We start from the raw sequence: 19,034 nt of genomic DNA, 5'->3' as shown, positions 1-19,034 counted from the left end.
CCCCCCTCCCCCAGTTTTTTCATCCCACTTAACGCCCTGCCTGCATGTACACACCTCTTGTGATACAATGGTGTGGAGCTTGGGGCTGGCCTCCCACTCTGTCTTAGAACTGCTGCTTAGTGTCAGGTTTACTCTGTGTTCACCCTATTGGACCCCTGCAAATAGAACATATTTACTATATAGGTGCCTCCTTAGGAGGCATTGTTGGGATCAATATAGTAGACCTTGCAAAGAGATGCAAAATATTTGTGACTCTTCTCAGGTACCTGATAAAATAAATGGTACTTTGAGAACAACCTGCATGCGATGTAACTCTGCAGATTGAATCAAAAGACATGAATTACTCATAAACAATATGGGTTTTTGTCCTGCTGCAGGAATAGCCTTTGCCTCATCTCCTCTTTTGAGGTTTTGAGGTTCTCACCTCCCTCCATAATACCTGGAAACACGAACCTAGAAGTGACTCGAGACCAATGAACTTTTGGAAAGATTCGATGGAGGTTTGTTGCGTGACACCTGTCCAGTTTTTAGGATCCGTTTGTGCTAGGGGCATTGTATTTTAAATCTGTAATTCTGAAGTCACCGAAATAAATCTCGTTTCCCTGGCTACACCTGGATAGGACGAGTCACTGACCGGGGGAGGGACGCAGGAGAGACCCTAAAGAAGGACCAGGGGGCAATCCAGAGAACATATAGTGGGAACTGAGAAAGTCTGGCCAAGGGGTGAAGCTCCTACGAGAGCAGAATCGCACGGCACGCTCTGTCCTTGGCTCGAAGCACCCAGACCATATCTCATCCCCGCACTGATTGTGAGCCAATGGCTCCTGGCGAAATTAAGAAGTTGAATTTAGAATGCAGTGCCTCATAGGTAAGGCCTTTCATGGCCAAGTGTTCCCCCTACCGTTTCACACAAAGGATGTCATAAGGTCCAACCCCAGACCTGATGTCAGCCAAATCCAACTTTCAGTTCACAAGGTGACGTGCAAACATTTTGGGGCCTGAAGGGCAGGTCTTCAGAGCTCCTTCCTCTGGAACACCCCCTTCTCCACCTTGTATGATTTGCAGAAAATCCCTAAAACATTCTTGCATCAACAGGCTTTTGGTTTCCTCCATAACTTGGATCTACACATCTGACAGGCGGCCAATGGGCCATCTGTGCTTGCTTTAATCACTCCTGTAGGTCTTCTGGGGTCCTTGACACCTCACCTGCAACAAGAACTGGAAACAGGCTCCGGACAGTGTCAGCGCTACATGGACACAACCAACGACCGAAGTGGGGGATGGGTAATGGTTGCGAGGGGGGCATGTCCGGGTATGTCAGGACAACTGTAAAGAAATAGAAAACTAAGGGTATTGTTGTGAAGTAGGTCCGCAAGAAGAAGGCCACAACTCTTTGCATTCTGCCCTGCTTCTGTGGCGGCTGGTTACACAAAGATGGGTTAGTTCTCTTTCTTGAGATAATTCATAAACAGCAACATCTACCAAATTGAGAAAACTCAGGAAAATCTTCTACGTTCTACCCATTGTTCATATACATATATCATTGCATCATTGAATGGGTAGAGTCAGTGAATGATTGTCTGACACCAAGACATTCATTCTCACAAGCTTCTTCGCTCAACAAGGAGTAAAGTCCATGAAGCAAAAATGTAGCTCTGACATGCCCATTCATTCCTAGGCCAAAGACATCCTCCCTCAAGGGGAAGTGCAATGGGGAACCTGGCACCAGAGTTGTCAGTGTCCCTTCTGTCGCTGTGATCAGATGACTCCATGTCACCAGTTTCCAGAATGGGGCATTCATTAATAGATATTTTACATACAGGGAGTTGTTGTCCTGCCTCATTTCAGGTGAATCCGTAGGATAAAATCAACTTGCATTAGGAAAGCCAAGAACTTACTTGAAAACTGTTGTACCAGTGACATGGGGCAATCTGGCCAATCAAGTTGTATGCCACTGATGAGGAACAGCGGGTGACTACTGGCAGTCCCCAAGCCCTTCTTGAAAGGTGAGATATTGGGACTAGTAGAAGCCAGGATTGGAGACACGGGCACTTACAGCTGGCTCATTCGGCATCAAGTTGTAATTCTAAACTCTGGCACAAATGGTGCTTGCGTCTGATTTTTGATTCTGAGTTGAGTGAGGTCTGTGTTCAGACCTGGTGTTTGTTTGTCCCTCTGTATATCCCTGCAGGTATTACCTAGAGCAATTTGCAAGGGAAAGAGTGGTCAGAAACAGGAAGGCGTATGGTTTTAATGCGCGGTAAACACACAGCTGCACACAGTTCTCCAGTGGAAGCTGTAAACCTACCATCCAGGGTAGTATAACCCTAATGTGAAGTAACAATATTTCCTCATGTGGTTTTATCACCTCATAAGTATAGTCCACTTTAGGGGTAGAGTATTGTATATTGTTGTCCATTTTATACAGCGCGTCATACCCTGCTGTGTAGTGCAAAATATTTTCTCTTTGGACAAGTACACCATAGCGGAGTGTACTGTTGTCAGGGTGTTTTTGTTTGTTGTGATTCTATGTGGGGGGCCTTTTGGTGTTGTGCATTCTTGAGTGACCATGTGATGCTGTATTGTGGCTCAGTGCCTAGCAATGTGATGGAAGAGGTGCTAGAAACAGGCATGCAAAATCTAGCTGAAATTTGCTAGCGGTTATAATTTACTATGTAGGGCCTGTGTTGTTAGGTCTCGACTAGCGAAGGCTGCGCTTGCACAGTCTCGCTTGGCGAGATTTAACGTTTTTCAGTAGTGGGGCTTGAACCCGCCTTCTTCTCCATTGGCTGGCTTCCTAAACGGAGGCCAGCCATTGGAGGAGAGGGGCGTCTGTCCATTTAAGCCCCGTCTTTTTCGGATTCGGGGGCGTGTTTTTTAGTTTCTTTCTCTCCACTGGAATGTAAACATTCCAGCCAATGGGAAGAGGAGAGAAAGAAAAACACGCCAGAATCCGAAAATGACGCTGCGTTTCTCCGAGGCATTTCTGCTTGACCTCGGAGAAAGATGGTGGTGTTCATGGCGTCATCCCCGTCCACCAACTGCTTAAATGACTAAGACTAACATTTTAGGTAAGATTGTCCGTATATATTTTGCTACCATCGTCCAACTCCGTTATTTTCCCTAAGGAAGGAAACGCGCCACTTCCTACCGAAGGCCTATGAGGTGCGCCTCGTGTGTGGGTGGCTTTGTGTGTGGGGCTCTGTGTGTGGGTGCAAATGCAATAGGTCTCGCATTTGAGAGTGATTAAGCGATTGACATTGTAAATAAAAATGCCGTTTCTTTAAATGTTTTAAAAACAAAAACATAAACAAAAATAATGTCATGAGCAATGCCAATAGCTCTAACTTTAACAATGCTGAGACCATTACATTGTAAATGCTTGTTTTTCATGGTTTCAATTATGGTAGGGCTGGGAAAGACGCAGGGAGCTATCTGGATGGTCTGTGTTATAGGCAATCCAACCTAGCCAGAGGGACAGCACCCCACAAAGGGGTTAATTAGTGAAGGCCTGGTTGTCCATATGGCAATATGTGCTAGGCAGAGATGCTGTCAAATGAGTAAAATTATGCCAAATTGGTAAAAAGTGGATTTGGTGACCGGGACTGTAACCACACATCCTTTTAATGCAGGGATACTGCCTTCTGATGCTAAATACACCTCATGAGTGAGAAAGGAAGTGGAAGAGCAACCAAGGATGGCAACCTGAGCAGAAACTACACCATCTTTAAAGTTCCAGATTTCACCTACTCCTGCTAGCCAGAAGGACAGCAACATTTGGCCAGGGGTTCGCGCTCCAAGGCCCTCTCATACTCCCTCAGGTCATCAAGCCCTATTGTGGTCATAACTCTAACTCTGACCCTGGCCAGAGTGGCGCCCTACACACATAAGTGTGAGAGACAAAACACTTGGTTGATGGATGCCCTGACAGCCCACAACAAGTCATTCCACCTCGTTGTCCTTTGTCCTTGACCATCCAGGCGATCGCAGTACTTTTTCTTGGACCTGAGAGCCCCTAACCCTTTCTATTTTACATGAGGAGGCAGAATCCTGACCACCTTTCATCCCCTCAGAAATAACTTCCAGTCATTTCTGGTAGGAAAAGATATTTCAGGGCAAAATAAGCTAAAATGGTAAAAGGAGACTTACTATGTTTCCATTGATTCAGCTAGGACATAGTAGTGCTTGTACTTTAGACTCCTTGCAAATTGTATTTGGGGATTTACTGGTAAAATACATTAAACAAGGAAAAATTGCAGATTTTGTTGGAACACAATCAGGTTTTAGACTGACACCATTTTCATCACCAAGGTAAATTTTACATATTGATGTTACCTTGACATATTGCAAATACTTCACAATGGCATAATTTTCTAAGCAACTAACATCATATAACAAACCGAAATAGGCACTTATGTTTCATTGAACTGGTGTTGTACACTGTAGAAAGTGATGCAATTTTCATTGGGTCTTCAGCGCTGACCGCTCCTAACAAACAGCTGCGCTATCTTCTGTTTGTATCTTGTCCCACAGATACTGTCCATCTAAGGCAGCGAGGCATGTTATGGGCGTGTCCCAGCCATGGTGAATATTGGCTCCCGCCTACCACTGAGGCGCCTTCCTCCCAGCAAGACGCACTCGTTAAATTGGATGGAGCGTGCCGGGTACTGACCGTGGGCCAGGTAGGTTGGCTCTTGCCCCGCGAACAGAGAATAGAAGTCGAAAGCAATTGACATGAGTGTGTGGGTCACATCTGCTCCACTCTACTTGGTTAATGAGTTACAGTTGAACACTTTATTCTCGTTATCCCTTAGTTAGGACCAAACTTTAAAATAATGATCTGAAATATAGCAGATAGTATTTATTGAAGATCTATTAGGCTTTCTTCTAATAATACACAAGAGTTTAAGACCATGTCTAGATCCAGAAGCAATTCAGACCCAATTTCAGCATCAGAATAGGTGTTCAATGGATTAAAATATTTATAAATATATTGATATTTATTTGACTTAAATATACAAACATGGAATGATTGCGGATCTGCCTGAGCAATTTTATTTTCATTCTAACTTCTTTCCTGATTTTTCTTATAATTTACATTGGATGAGTTACAGAGCTTTTCTGGAGTCGAAATTAAACAAACGTACCTGATATATGAGCCGCTCTCGCGTTTTCTAGGTGAACGATTGTTCTTAATGCAATGTCATCGTTTCCTTGATCTCTATATGTGCAACTGTTCACTCATGCTCAAATCTAATTTTACAGTTGTTAATAATCTCATCTGTTATTGTACCTTCACATGCCCTCCATAATGGTATGCAACCTCAGGTTTTGAGGGATAGGGATTGATCTATTAGAATTTAAAAAATGCCCAGAATAATCCTATTCTGAGAGTGTGGACAGAGGCCGATATTTGAAGAAAGTTAGAACGTGGAAATAATTGTACTAAGTGTATGGAGAGTGGTATTCCGTGTATTTAACACTGATTTTATAATTAGGGAACAGTTGTATGCCTGCATCAGAGTGCAAAAGATCCACTTTTCTGCTATGGAGATCCTGGACCATTAGCATGCTAGTCCCAATTTATATCTGCATTACTCATTACAGTTTATGGTAAAAAACTTATCGAAATCAGGTAGCCCTTTCTAAATAAGTGCATTTATGGAATTTTTCTACAATGTTAAAGTAAGGATTTCTTTTTAAATAATGCAGAGTAAGCAGCGTCCTACTCTTACTATCCCCCGTACCTGCGCAGGTACACAAGGGGCGGCAGCATTGCTGCTCAGAAGCCATACATGCTGTGTCCTGCTTTTAGCCCCTCACAACACACAAAGAGTCCCATCCGGGCTGACCCACCTTTGGCTCTCCCACAGTCGCAACAGCCTGACCACGGTCTATCCCCTGCACTCTTGATGTTTCTGTGTTTTCATGCTGCTGCTTCTGCAACACCCTTTGGTTACTGACAAAGGGTACAACCTTCTCATCCACCCTTTCCAATTCCAGGATGTCCTGCCCAGGGACGTCCTGGATCAGGAACTGGTCATCCGGAAGCAAGGTTGTACTTTCTTAGTACACTTCTCATAGTCATGTAAAATTGAAAAACATAGACCTGCTATCTGTACACCGAAATGTTAAGGTTTTTGCCTTACTAGACAAGAGAAGTCAAAGATGCCCGCACTCCTAGGTAAGCCATCCCCACCTACCAGGAATGCAGCTATGTATTTGTGGAAATTCTAAAGGTGGCCCAGAACATGACTTAGAGTGTGAATGTGTGTACCGGAATCACCCTTGGTAGGAACCTCGCTCATCTATTCTCACTCTCATCCGACATCGTCGCAGGGTATCAGCCTTCAGACAAGGCAGAGTTTCAGGAGGATTCATCTGTTGGATCTTCTGTGGATCTCCACACATCTCTTTCTGATCCATCAGAGCCGGTTAATGTCTGAAAACACTATGGCCTGTTACTGCCTAAGTCCCCCTTTCACTTTAGACCCAAGACCGCCCTTGGATGTGGACTCCCTCCCCCCTCCAAGGCAAGCACTTCAAACCACACTCTTTTGGATTCGGAGTAGTAAACCCTGGCAATATTTTATTACAAAATAAAAAACCATTAAACTTATTATTTACATTGTGTACAATTACACAGAAAGTCCAGTTACATTGATAGGTACAAGATGTTACTTGGCTAACCTTAACATGTTTCTAATACATAGCCATTCCTACCGTAATCTAAACCATGATATACTTTACTTTCTGCGTATCCCTGCTAGAGCCTACGGCAAGGTCAGTGACTGGCAGTCCCAGATCCCGGTAACTACAAAGACTCCACTGGAGTAAGATTGCGTAGGGGGTCCAGTTTATCGGACGGATATCTCCCCCTGGTCCCCCCTACGCCCTGAGCCTTAACTCCATAACAGAGCAAGGCAATTCTGCATCCTTGCGCCCTGGTGCGCATGAGCGTGCTGGGTTGACTGACCAGCCTACTGGAAAGAGTGACTCCCTGGCCCCCACACCCTTTCAGCCTACCGACCGGCTGTAACTGCCCCTGGAGTTCCATGGTGCAGGCCGCTAAGGACCAAAAACTATGCTTACCAATCATGACCTTACCGCCTGACCAGGGAGAAACATACTAAAATAACTTCCTCACTGACCGATCACAGAGAGTACAGCTGGGTGACCATATGTCTGATTCCGGCAAACTCTTGTGCGGGGTGCCACAGGGCTCGGCTTTGTCACCTCTCCTATTCAACGCCTACCTCCAGCCCCTGATAGCCGCACTGAATCTTATGGAGTGTCAGATCTATAACTACGCTGACAACACCCAAATCATTATCCAGATAGACAACTCCCAGGCTGCATACTCCCGAATGCAAAACATTCTAAGATATACAGTTAATTGGATGATGGCCAATTCCCTCAAAATCAATCCTGAGAAGACTGAGGTATTGCCATCACCACAGACTCTAACCCCCTGGAGTGACCTCTATTGGCCACAAGAGCTGGGCGCTAACCCTGTACCAGCCCAGGCCGTAAAAAGCATGGGCATCAAAATCGATGCCAAGCTGTCTATGCCCCAGCAGGTATCGGCCATATTAGCAACAAGTGTTGGCCTGCTTAGACAGCTACGGAAACTTGGCCCCCCTCTCACATTTGCAACACTCAGAACGGCAGTATCAGCCTTGATAGTGTCATGACTGGACTACGGGAAATCCCCGTACATCGGCCTCCCAGAAAGGTTGCTTACCAGATTACAGGTCATCATGAATGATGCTGCCAGACTAATTTGCAGACTACCCAGGAGGGCCCACGCTACCCCCTCCTACGCCAGCTGCACTGGTTCCCTATCAGGCAGAGAACTAGGTTTAGGGGCCTTTGCATCGCGCACATAGCCATTTATGGCCAAGCCCCATCGTACATTAAAGAACGCTTAGCAACCTACACTCCTAGCAGGATACTTCGGTCTTCGGAGGCCGGCCTGCTTGCCTGCCCCCGCTTTAGCATGACCTCTAAAGGAGGCAGAGCCTTCTCAACCTCAATCCCTGTGCAATGGAACAAGCTGCCGGAGAATCTGAGTAAGGAGCATGCCCTCCTCCCATTTAGGAAGAAGTTAAAAACACTCCACTTTGCGGAAGCCTGGGGCACAACCTAACTATCTGCACCCCCTCCACATGCTAGGGTAGGGCTCCCTCTCACAGTGCTTAGAGACCTGATGGTGATTATGCGCTCTACAAATGACAATTACAATTACAAAGTGTAAAGAAATCTTGGCAGTCAGGGTAATGCTTACTTGAATTGAATAGGTGATACTGAGGTCGAAAATCAAGGCACCAAAGCCACTGTGAAATCAAGGTTGAGAAAGATCCCCGCATAAAAACTCCAAGAAAAGATAATCTAGAGAAATCCTGCTACAGGAAAATGGAGTAAAAAACAGCAACTTAAAGGTAACAAAATGAATGATGTATGCATCCAAAATTCAGGGAACTAATGTGTTGCGATGGACTCTTCTCCAGCCCAAACCTCTTCTTATGTGATCTAGACAAAAATTATATCCCAGGAGAAGAGTGGCACCATATTGGATTAGATTGGAAACTTTAGGCAGTAAACACTAGAGAGGCCGAGAGGCCGCCTTCTTGGATAGGCATAGATGTAAGGGTATTTAGACAGAAAATTGGGCACTGTTCCTGTGGCAAGGTGCAAAAAGTCACCTGTATGCCTGAAAAAGAGGAAAGAAGGGAAAAAGAAGAAGCAGGATCCTAGGTTGGGATGGACCCATTCTAGAGAGGAAGAAAATCTTGCCTCTTGTTGCCCTCACACACCCCGCAAGGTGTCATGCTTCATCATCGGGCGTTGCTCCTCGTAGGGCCGGCGCTGCAATCCCCTACGGGTCCCCCGTAGGGTCACTTTGGCGGAGATCTTTTGATAATGCCGGATGATGCATGAGGGTGTGTGGGGTAAGGGTCCTATGTGGGAATTGAAAGTGAGTGCATCATATTCAGTTAAAACTGGCAGGGGAATCTTCAGAGAAAGAGATTGGCTTTTGCTAAACCCTTGCCAGAGTAAAAACCCATCCAAATGGTGTTGTCCCAATGGCACACTGTGCCCATGTGTAAAGTCAACATGTTTCGCGCATTTGTCGCCAAAACGGTCATTTGCGCTTCTTCAGGACCAAGGTAGTGGAAAGTGAGTGCACGTGAAATAATTGTTAAAACTTAGTACCCACAGGAGTTTTCAGGGCGGGCCGTTAAGCTGCTCCTAAAGGAACCTAGATGTAAGGTTAGCCATGCCTTGTCTTCCAGGAGAATGGTGTTCCTCTAAAATGACTGACGAACGAATAGGAACCCCTTGTTTGAGATTCCTGGTACCTTCGCACAATGCCAACCACCTTTTGACACAGTGCTTCACAATGCCTGTTGAACATTCTACCAACTGGAAGCCATCGTAAGCAAATTTATCATTTGGATAGGTTTTGCGACCAGGATTACCTAAAGGAACACCCCCGTTGCCTAATTTAGGCCTTATGTCCACCTTCTGCAAATGTTGGCTATCCCTGTGATCCACCCACCCTTGGAGGTGAGGCTTTCCTGAAAGGCCATTCAGCAGGGATGCACGGCAATGTATGTGAAACATCAGCCTCTTAATAATATTCCTCTTCCTCCAGGTAATATCTCTGCTACCTAGCAACCTATATTTGACTCGTCCTCCTATAACAATGTATTACTGGCAACTTAAGGTACACTCTCCCTTCCACTAAGCAACATTCAGTCGTACTCTTTCTACACGGAGAGCGAGGCACCCGCTATGCAGTCCTTCAACTTGCCCTTCTGTTTCTAAGGGAAAACTCCAATAGGCCACCTGTTGTACCACTGCCGCAGAAGGATACAAACCGGAGCATCCTTCACCCTTCTACCTGTCCTATTCACCAATGTGACCTATTCACATTCCTCGCCTATCCATTCTCAATGTAGAGAGGGGCCGGTACATCTACACGCAATTCCACCCTGGAACAATCTATCATAATAGATGGATCACATGTTATGTCTCATCCCTTAAGGAGGTTACATCAGGTGTACGGCTAGCCACGCCAAATGGCATATATTCCAAAGAAGACAAGCTGATACCCGATTTGAGGTAATGAGGGAGTTTATTTGCAAGCTTTTGATGGGATGTGACCCCATTCACGCAAAAAAATAAAGCATCTTTATACCACAGTGTGAGAACTTGCACCCTTACGGATTCTTATGGCAATGAAACAGAAGAGATTTTTTTTTTGTGGCTGGTATATTAGCAAGAATGCGGTAGTCTAAATGTGAATAAACACACAATCCCCATCTAAAGCCGAATTGTTAAAAGTGCTGATAGACATTGTGAGTTTTGAGTTGTCCCTCGCACCCAAGATAGGAAATAAATCTGGGTTTATTGAAGTATAATGAGGACATTTCTATATTACTTTTATTTTTCTTCTAACTTGTCCCATTAGCATTTTTACTTTGATAAATAATTCTTCACTTAAGCTATATAATTTATTTTATTTACTTAAGATTTCTAATTTGCGTATTGTTACAATAGCATCATTCGTGTTTTGCCTTTTCTTTGTAGAAGTTATTTTTTATAAAGATACATTTAAAAAAAAGTTTAAAAAAAATGTACACGTGCTAAAGAAATCACTCAATTCGGCTAATACAGACATCTGTCCAAAAAGATTTATAAAAAGAAGTGGTAATCATTACAATGTTGTGGTTTCTACAAAATACTCCATGAAACCTTAATTGTGCATTTCTGTGTGAATAGTCACTTTGTGGAAGTTCAGTGCAACATACGAAAGTTATATTGCAGACAGGGTGTGTGAATTAAAGTTTGTCTCTAGTGCGCTTCGAATATTGCTCTCAAATCAATCAATCAATGCAAAATACACAAAAGTCACGAAGTTCTACACAAGTTGGGTTTTTGAGTGAAAATCGGGAGCATCGTAATGCTTTTAATAGATATTTTCCGTGCTAGTGTAATTTGATGTAACTTTGGTTTCCAAATGTTGAATCACCGAGGAGGAAAGGTCCTGGGTGGCGGGGGCTGGACGCATGTGCAGTGGACTTTAATCCAAACCCTAATGTTTCTTTGAAGAAAACAAAAAAACTTTGAAATTTACTGAGAAAAAGCACAAATAAAGAAAAAATGTGATTCCAAAGCAAAATCTAAAAAGATCTGGAATTCGCTAGTTCTAGTCCGCTACACCAACCATAAATCACGCCCTATTCATGACTCTATAACTCGCCACAAAATAGTCTCAAGGATATATTGACTTTAACATAGAGATTTAATGGCAGAATTGGGCTATGAGACGGGGCTACAAAGACTATTGTCTTTGTATCCACTGAGCATGTCCACCTTACTCTGGCTCTCAGTCGGTTGGTTCTAGGGGCGGAGAGGGTGAATCATTCTGGGCCATGATCATCTTCCCTTTATCCTAGTTTCTCCACAGCTCTGGGCTCATGCACGATAGCTCGGGGGTCTTGAGCCTGTGTTGGAGTGACCCTTCCATACTCAGCAAATCCATCACCCCAAAGAGTATCCGGGAGTCAAACCCCAAACAGAAAAGCATTGGTCGTTTGGCCAAGGAAGCTGGGCAGCATCACTCAGATGTCTGGTTAACTGGGCCGCTGAGGAATGAAGTGGTCAGTGTGGGGGGCGGGGGTAGGCAGACATTGTTAGGCTGACAAGATTTCATAGTTGTGTGGTGCAGTCTAGATTGAGGAATCCACTGAGGCAGCTGGCCCCCACCTTGAGCTGGGCGTGAAAGCTGATTTAAAGCTAGGGATCACCGGACCTTCAAATTTCCACCTCCCTGCATTGCGCAACGAGTGTTCAAATGATACCACAACCAGGACGGCCAACCTCAGGCAACAGGACACACCTCCATGCAGTAGCATAAAAGTGGGAGAGTCGCCATCTTTTGTTCACTTTCTTCCATTGTCCTTCTCATCGGCCTCTGTCATCTAGGACTTTTGTTTATCCAGCGGGTTGGAGCAGCTTCTTTCTTTGCTTGTGCTAACCACTCGCTTCAGTTGCACATAAAAGACATCAACAACCGTTCTTCCTGTGCCTGGGGCGTGGTCCTGATGAGGCATTGGCAATATGGAGTCACAGTCAATGCCTTGTTTGAGCTTCGCTGTAGAGCGTCTGCTGAGTTCAAGATCAAATCTACACCAGGCTTCCTCTAGAGGCCCAGTATGTATAACCAACTGGAGGAAATGTGGGCTGCGCTTGAAATGCTTATTTCGAGGCAATCCGTTATGGCCACCTATTCTACGGTGAAGTGGGGCAACATACAGTCAACACAAATGTTTATTTGAGAGGCTGTGCAGGCATCCGGAGTGAGAGGAGGTGTCCCATGGTGTCCTCAAGGTCCCGACAGAGCACAAAGAGGGAGGCTACAGATTGCCACAAAGAGGTGTATTGGTGCAACCACTACAAACATAACAAGCATTTGCAATGCAATAGGTCTCACATTTACGCGAGTTTAAGCTATTGGCATTGTAAATGACAATGCCTTTTATTTTGGTTTTAAAAACCAAAAAAGAAATAAAAGGCATTGTCATTTACAATGCCAATAGCTCAAACTTGCGTAAATGCGAGACTTATTGCATTGCCAAATGCTTGTCTTTCATAGAGAGCTGGATTCAGTAGAAACCATTTGTAACTAGTCAACTGGAATTTGCCCCAGGAAACTTTAGCCCGGGTTGGATTTGTACTATGATCTGTGTAGTTTCTCTTCTCCAGGCACTAATGCAAGACAACGTATCACACACATGATTGGTAACCTAAATTGCTGGTATTTTAACCCTTATGTATGCTAAGTAAAAGAGGCTGCTACACTTAGCATTGGCGAAGTTGTCCGCTAAACGAATAGTAGTTATAAAAGTGTGTCACCCGGGATATACCGAGCACTAGAACCCAAGAGTAAAGGCCAAGTAGCAAAGGAACACATTGGAACAGGGAGCTCTGAACTAGATTCGCCCTTCGTTAAGTGAAACTGCAGCCTGTGGAGCAAACCCCAGTGTCCGTCATCTTGAGCCCGCCCACCCACTGTGTTCATGCTTCACGCACGAGGAGTGCCCGGATATTCTGTGCCCGGCTCGGGGTGGAGGGCAGCCGCTGAGTGAGTACTGCCACAGCATGCATGGCAACATTTTGGAGGAGGAAAGTGGGAGATTTAAAAAAAAAAAAAAAAATCGAGAAAATGTATTTCTCCCATTGACGTCTATTGAAGGAGATGCTACTTCAGGGGCAGACAGCCAAAATAAGGCCATTTTGTGCTTCAAAATCTGGAGTCGCCTGCATGACTCGGGTCTAATGGCATGTGTGCCACAGTGTCCCCGGCGTTCTCCGGGCCGGAGGAGCCCTCGCTTCCAGCAGTGGTGCAGATATTCTGCGCATGTCGCTGGCTAGTCTATTGGAGCTCGTGTAAACACTCCAGCTATGACAGGTGTGCACAACTGCAACCAATGAAAGGCTAGGCTGTTGGGACGCGCCAACCTGCCATCTGACAATCTCTCTCATGACTGGGGGTCTCAGAACTTCCTGCGCGAGCTGCCTTGATACCATTAACAGGACACGCCGCACCGCTTTGAAACTGGGAAACGACCTACCAACTTTCCGTTATGCACATTCGTCTCTTGAGGGATACTGTGCCGGGATTGTGTTCACGTTTTCCTTAATTGCAGCGTTCTTTGAAACGCAGGCAAAAGAATGGCGCAGCTGTTAGATGCTCTTGAAATGCGGGAACAATTCTAACGAGGGCATCTTTCAAATGCGCGCTCTCTGGCCGTCCCTTAGAAATGCTGGCATCAACTAAAACACTTTTCTTCTTCACCAACATGCACAATCTATTAAAGTCCTCTTTCTCGAATACATGCCCACTTATTCGGTTTCGTCTGCAATATTGAAAGTACTGTACATCAGCGCACCCTCTAATATCAGGCAGTGGCTATGACTGTGCCTTCTGTGAAGTACAGTATTGCAGTTCTCCCTCTAAAATGCAAGCAGGGTTTATTGCACAGCTCAACAAGCATCGCGGCACCGACGCTTTACTTTTAATGTTAAAAGTAAAGCGCGGGTGCCGCGATTATACCAAAAGTAAAGAAATGGATGTTTTTTCTATTTCTTTACTTTTAGCATAATCGCAGCACCCGCGCTTTACTTTTAATGTTAAAAGTAAAGCGCGGGTGCCGCGATTATACCAAAAGTAAAAAAATAGAAAAAAAATCTATTTCTTTACTTTTGGTATAATCGCAGCACCCGCGCTTTACTTTTAATGTTAAAAGTAAAGCTCGAGCGCCGCGATTATAGCAAAAGTAAAGAAATACATGTTTTTTTATATTTCTTTACTTTTGGTATAATTGTGGCACCCGCGCTTTACTTATAACATCAAAAGTAAAGCGCGGGTGCCGCGATAATACCAAAAGTAAAGAAAACAAGCGCCACTGAAAGCGATCGTGTTGTGATCGCTATTGTCAACAACTAGTGGTGCGCGTGCACCACAGAGGAGCGGGGGGGGCGGCGGCAGCGACAGCAAGGCGAATGCACGCTGCTGCACGTGCTGGCCACTGCCAGGAATGGGCGTTTCAAAAACGGGACATTCACGTGCCGTTTAAATTGCCAATGCCAGACGGGGAAAGCAAAACCACATGCACGAGCGTGTGGGTAGCTTTCTAAACCCCTTACAAGAGGTCTCGCGCTGCGCGAGCAACGTTACCCACTGCAACGCTAGGCGCGAGACCTAAAAAGATGATGGGCGGAGTGCTGAAACATTTCAACCACTCCCCGCTAGTCAAAAGATCTGGGTTTAATCCATTGTTCTTTTGCTCACTATACCACCCCAGTTCAGACCCAGCATATGCAAATCAGCCTTCACCCTGCTCCTCATGGGAAGGTCCAGCCCAAACTGTCAAGCCAGGTCCTCGCTGGACCAGAAACAAGCATCCTGGGACCGGTTTTGGGGTAACACCCCCTCATCAGTCAGGGTAGCTTGAATCCAGTGGCACAGGGAGCAAGGGACCCATGTCTGGGCATACCCTGCAAACTTAGGGTGAACATAGCAAACACAAGATGATGGACGGAGCGCTGAAACTTTTCGACCACTCACCCCCAGACACCTGCCAGATTTCAAGAGACAGTTTTGGCTATTGCGGGGTATTTTTTTATTTTTTACAGGGCTGACCTGGCAGCAAACCACTTATGATCAGTCCTCCGTTTCAGGCAGGACTGTAGACTGTGTTTATATTGCAGCCCAGAACCCAGGCAAGGGTGAAACATCCTCAAGCACAGGCCACAGGGACTATAAAAAGCACATAAAATTGAGAATGGAGTTTACCCTGATGCAGGGAATACAACGCTGCCCACCATGCAGTATCTTCTGGCAGAGAATGCCATGCACACCACTCTCTGCCTTCTGCGTGCCACACGTTGGAACAATCACGCCATACCCTGTAAATGGGCTGTGAAGGATGCCAGTTACGGAGAACTGCATGCACTTGCTGAGGTGGTTGTCAGACCTCACTCCCAGGAGGAGACATAAGAAGGCCTGTGCAAAGCAGCAGGAATCAGCTGCCACCCACTGTCCATCTCTCACAGCATGATTGGGGACAGCAGCCCCCTCCCACCTTTCATTATGAACCCCGGTAGGTAGCAGGACTCTGCTTCCTGACCGCTGACCTAGTATTCTGTGGTGGGAACAACATTGTGGGCACCTAAGTAGCTCGAAGATGTTGAGATCACTTGGTAAAAATGTAAAGGCTGGACCAGAAGGCACAAAATGGAGGGCGGGTACCACTACCAACAATGCCTCATCTTTCATTCCATCTCTGGAAAAATATGAAGCATTGGTGCACTGGATTTGAAATGCATTTGTGTTACTCCTAACATTCTAGCTCTTCAATACACACGGTTTTCACAGGATAATAAATGCAACCTTTAGAAATACACCTTATTCCAACCAAACATGTGCTCTAAGTGCATTATCCTTCTTCAAAGTTTCAACCAAGCAGCACTGCTGGTGTTGTTCAATCTACCTTCCTATTGGTCACTGAAATTGGTTGCGTTGCTTCAAGATAACTTTGTCGGACAAGGCGCATGGTCATGCATTAGCGGCCCCATTGCAAGCCAATGTGTTGTATAAATCCTCATATTTTGTGAACTGTATAGTTGTTTTGCTGCTGCAATTTTAAATTCATCCTGCCTCAACTTACTTGCAACTGGGAGTTGGTGATGGGAATGACCAATCCTGAAGGTTTCTTGCGTGTGATGGACTGCAAAGCATGCATTTTCAGCTCTGTTTGTAGCTGGATCTTCTACTGCCTTTGAGGCGCGTGTGACCAAACTAGGGTTGCCATCTTTTTTTGCTGGCCTCCATAGAAAGGTTCTGGCCTCCTTAGAACAGGAGAAGGTTCTCTATGTGCCCTCTCTGGTGTGATGATCACACTAGGCCTGGGCGGAATTCATGAAGTTCCCCTATGTGGAACTTCACAAAGTGACCAAAAAACTCAGCAGCGATACGTGGAGTTCCACAAGCAGCGGAGTGCGTAAGGTCTCACCATTCGTGCTTATTTTTAGCGCCGGGTGTTTGTCCTCTGCTTGAAAATCAGTGCGGTCGGCACCATGCGCAGCACAAGAGGGCGCTGCTTCTTTATGCTGCTCGAGTAGATGTTCTACTCGAGCGGCAGCTTCCTCTACACGAACGGATGGTTTCTCAACGCAAGATGTCGTGACCGCCCACATTGAGAAATCTTGCTGGCAGGTGGTCAGCATTAGATTTTCCTCACTTGCGCTCGCCAACTCAATGTTGGCAGGAAAGGAAAAAACTCTGCAAACTCAATGAACGTAGCGGAGTTCACCGCACAGGCCTAGCTCACACAAAGCTACTTGATTTGTTTAGCAATTTAAGATGGATCAACTTTGAGAAGTCTTTAGAAGTTTTGTGGTGAAGAATGAGTGTGCATTCCCTGTTGCACCAGATTGGTATGAGGAATATAGGCAAAATGAGGGTCAGATGACATAAAACACACCTAGCCCTCGCTACCTGTGGATCGTAAGCTGATAACCATCAATGCAGCTGAAACAGTAACAACTGCAAATGAATAAGAGCCAAACATAGGCCCACAGCAAGTACATCACCCTTCCAACCAAGCACTCACCAAAGGCGCAGGGTAGTACATGTCGAATAATGTACTTCAGTGCCTCACAATGGTGTACCAAGCAATGTACAAATGCAATTTCAATACAAATAAAGAAACATTATTGTTTATATTCTTTTTCTATTTGGATAAAAATGTGGTGAAAATATAGTGACATTATGAAAAGTAGAATATCACAAATGCTTGATTCAAACCGGGAAAAAACGGTTCTTATCTTACGTGGACAACCATTACTAATTAATTCATCTGAACTTTGTTCATTGTAACTCATGAATTGATAAAAATTAGTAAGAAAAAGATTTGAAGAGGGACAGGGGAACCGTGTAAACAGGCAGTTAGTTACAGCCCCTAATCTAAAGATAAGCTTGAGAAGGCTACTATTAAAGTCAACGGGGTAACTCAGTGTTCCGCGGTACCTGGGTATTGTTGATATAGTCTACAGAAAGTTCCGTTGGGTAAAATCAATTATATTGATAAGGCTACTAGACATGTCAACAGAGGGCTGCACAGGTATGAACTGAAGGAAGTGGCTCAGTTGGCAGCTACCAGGCCATACACACCCCTCACAGTACCCTCCCCGTCCAAAGACATTTCTTAGTGATTCCGATTGGTGCACTGATCTGGTGGGACCCTCCTGCAGGGTAGAAGGCACTTGTGGCAAAGTGGTCTGGACACCTGGGATCTGAGTGAGCATCTGAGGAAATCCCTGATGATGGTCGAACGTAAGGATCCGGGGTTTTCGATGGTGGATGGCGTTGAAGAAGCCCGAAGGTCATCTCTCAGGTGCTGCGCTCCAATCCCCGTAAGTAACATTGTGAAATATGAAGTGAAAACCTGAAGATGCAAACTGAATGTTGCCAAGGTCAATGGTGGTGATTTTGGAGACTCTGCAGTATCCAAACGAGGCTCTTGGAAAGGTGCAAGAGTAATTTTCAGTGAGTTGGGAAGACTTTGTCTGCGCCAATAGGCACTACCTTCACCAGGTGGAGATGCTTTGATGTCAAACAGTTTATTTGAACTGCAATCAAATAGTTTTGTGTCTGATTTCTAACCCAAGGGATTTCCAGCATTCCAGAATCTCCTTGTGCCACAGCTGGATGCCACTGCCCGGGTACCACTCACTGCTAGGTCATGTTTGGGCTGCACACATTTAGTTAGTTCAGACTTTTCCTTTGGTGTTTCCATGCCTTCAGATCATTGTAGATGAAGGACCCTGCTTATGATTCACTCAGGAAAGTTCTTCCATGGAAGCCCTGGGAGGCAACAGAGGTAGGTTGGCATAAATGTGGCATAAGTGTTAAGTTTTGACATTCTTTCCTGCTGTCCTCTCACCCATGAACAAACAGAAAAGACTTCCATGCGCCGAAGCCCAACTTCTCTACCTCTCGGTCTCCAACCTTGGAGAAGTACTAGAATTTTTTTTGTAATTTTACAAACCTCCAAAGTGTTAGGTTTCTCCCACGTTTATGTAAAAATCAGTACCTCAGCAAAAAATTTCTGTTGAAAAGGTAAACTTGAAAATTCGATATCACTTTTCCACACTGGATGGGTTTGCTTAGAGTTAACGTCATTCGGCAATATGTAAAAATTACCAGTGGTAGCCACCTCAAATCTCAAGGGGGTGGGAGGGACGGGGGATTAGGGAAATAATTTTTTTTAACGTACCTGTTCCGACCCTGCCGGCCGCCTCGGTGCTCTTCTTCTCTCCTGATGGGTTCCCAGCAGTCCCTGGGACACAAGCACAGGCTCCCCACCCAATCCTGGCGCTACTCTCAGTGGCATGAGCGCAGCACCAGGACTGGTCTGAGTGGCTTGGTTTGCCACTCAGACAGTGCCTGGGAGTCTGTA

General features: G+C 45.3%; 1 protein-coding gene across 2 annotated transcripts in view; it reads left to right on the top strand.

The window, feature by feature from the left end:
- SLC6A9 (solute carrier family 6 member 9) overlaps positions 1 to 19,034 on the top strand; it is a 563,820-nt gene that overhangs the window by 98,740 nt on the left and 446,046 nt on the right. The window contains exon 2 of one of the 2 annotated variants that reach the window (XM_085602774.1): positions 4,534 to 4,682. The exons of the other annotated variant lie outside the window; for it this stretch is intronic. The gene's annotated coding sequence lies outside the window, so the exon portion shown is untranslated. The remainder of the gene's footprint in view (positions 1 to 4,533; positions 4,683 to 19,034) is intronic. 2 annotated transcript variants of the gene reach the window in all.

The sequence above is a fragment of the Triturus cristatus genome, chromosome 4_2 (assembly GCF_964204655.1).
Source record: "Triturus cristatus chromosome 4_2, aTriCri1.1, whole genome shotgun sequence".
In the NCBI taxonomy this organism is placed as follows: Eukaryota; Metazoa; Chordata; class Amphibia; order Caudata; family Salamandridae; genus Triturus; species Triturus cristatus.
The sequence above is the reverse complement of the archived record's forward strand: the minus strand, read 5'-3'. Positions and strand labels throughout refer to the sequence as shown.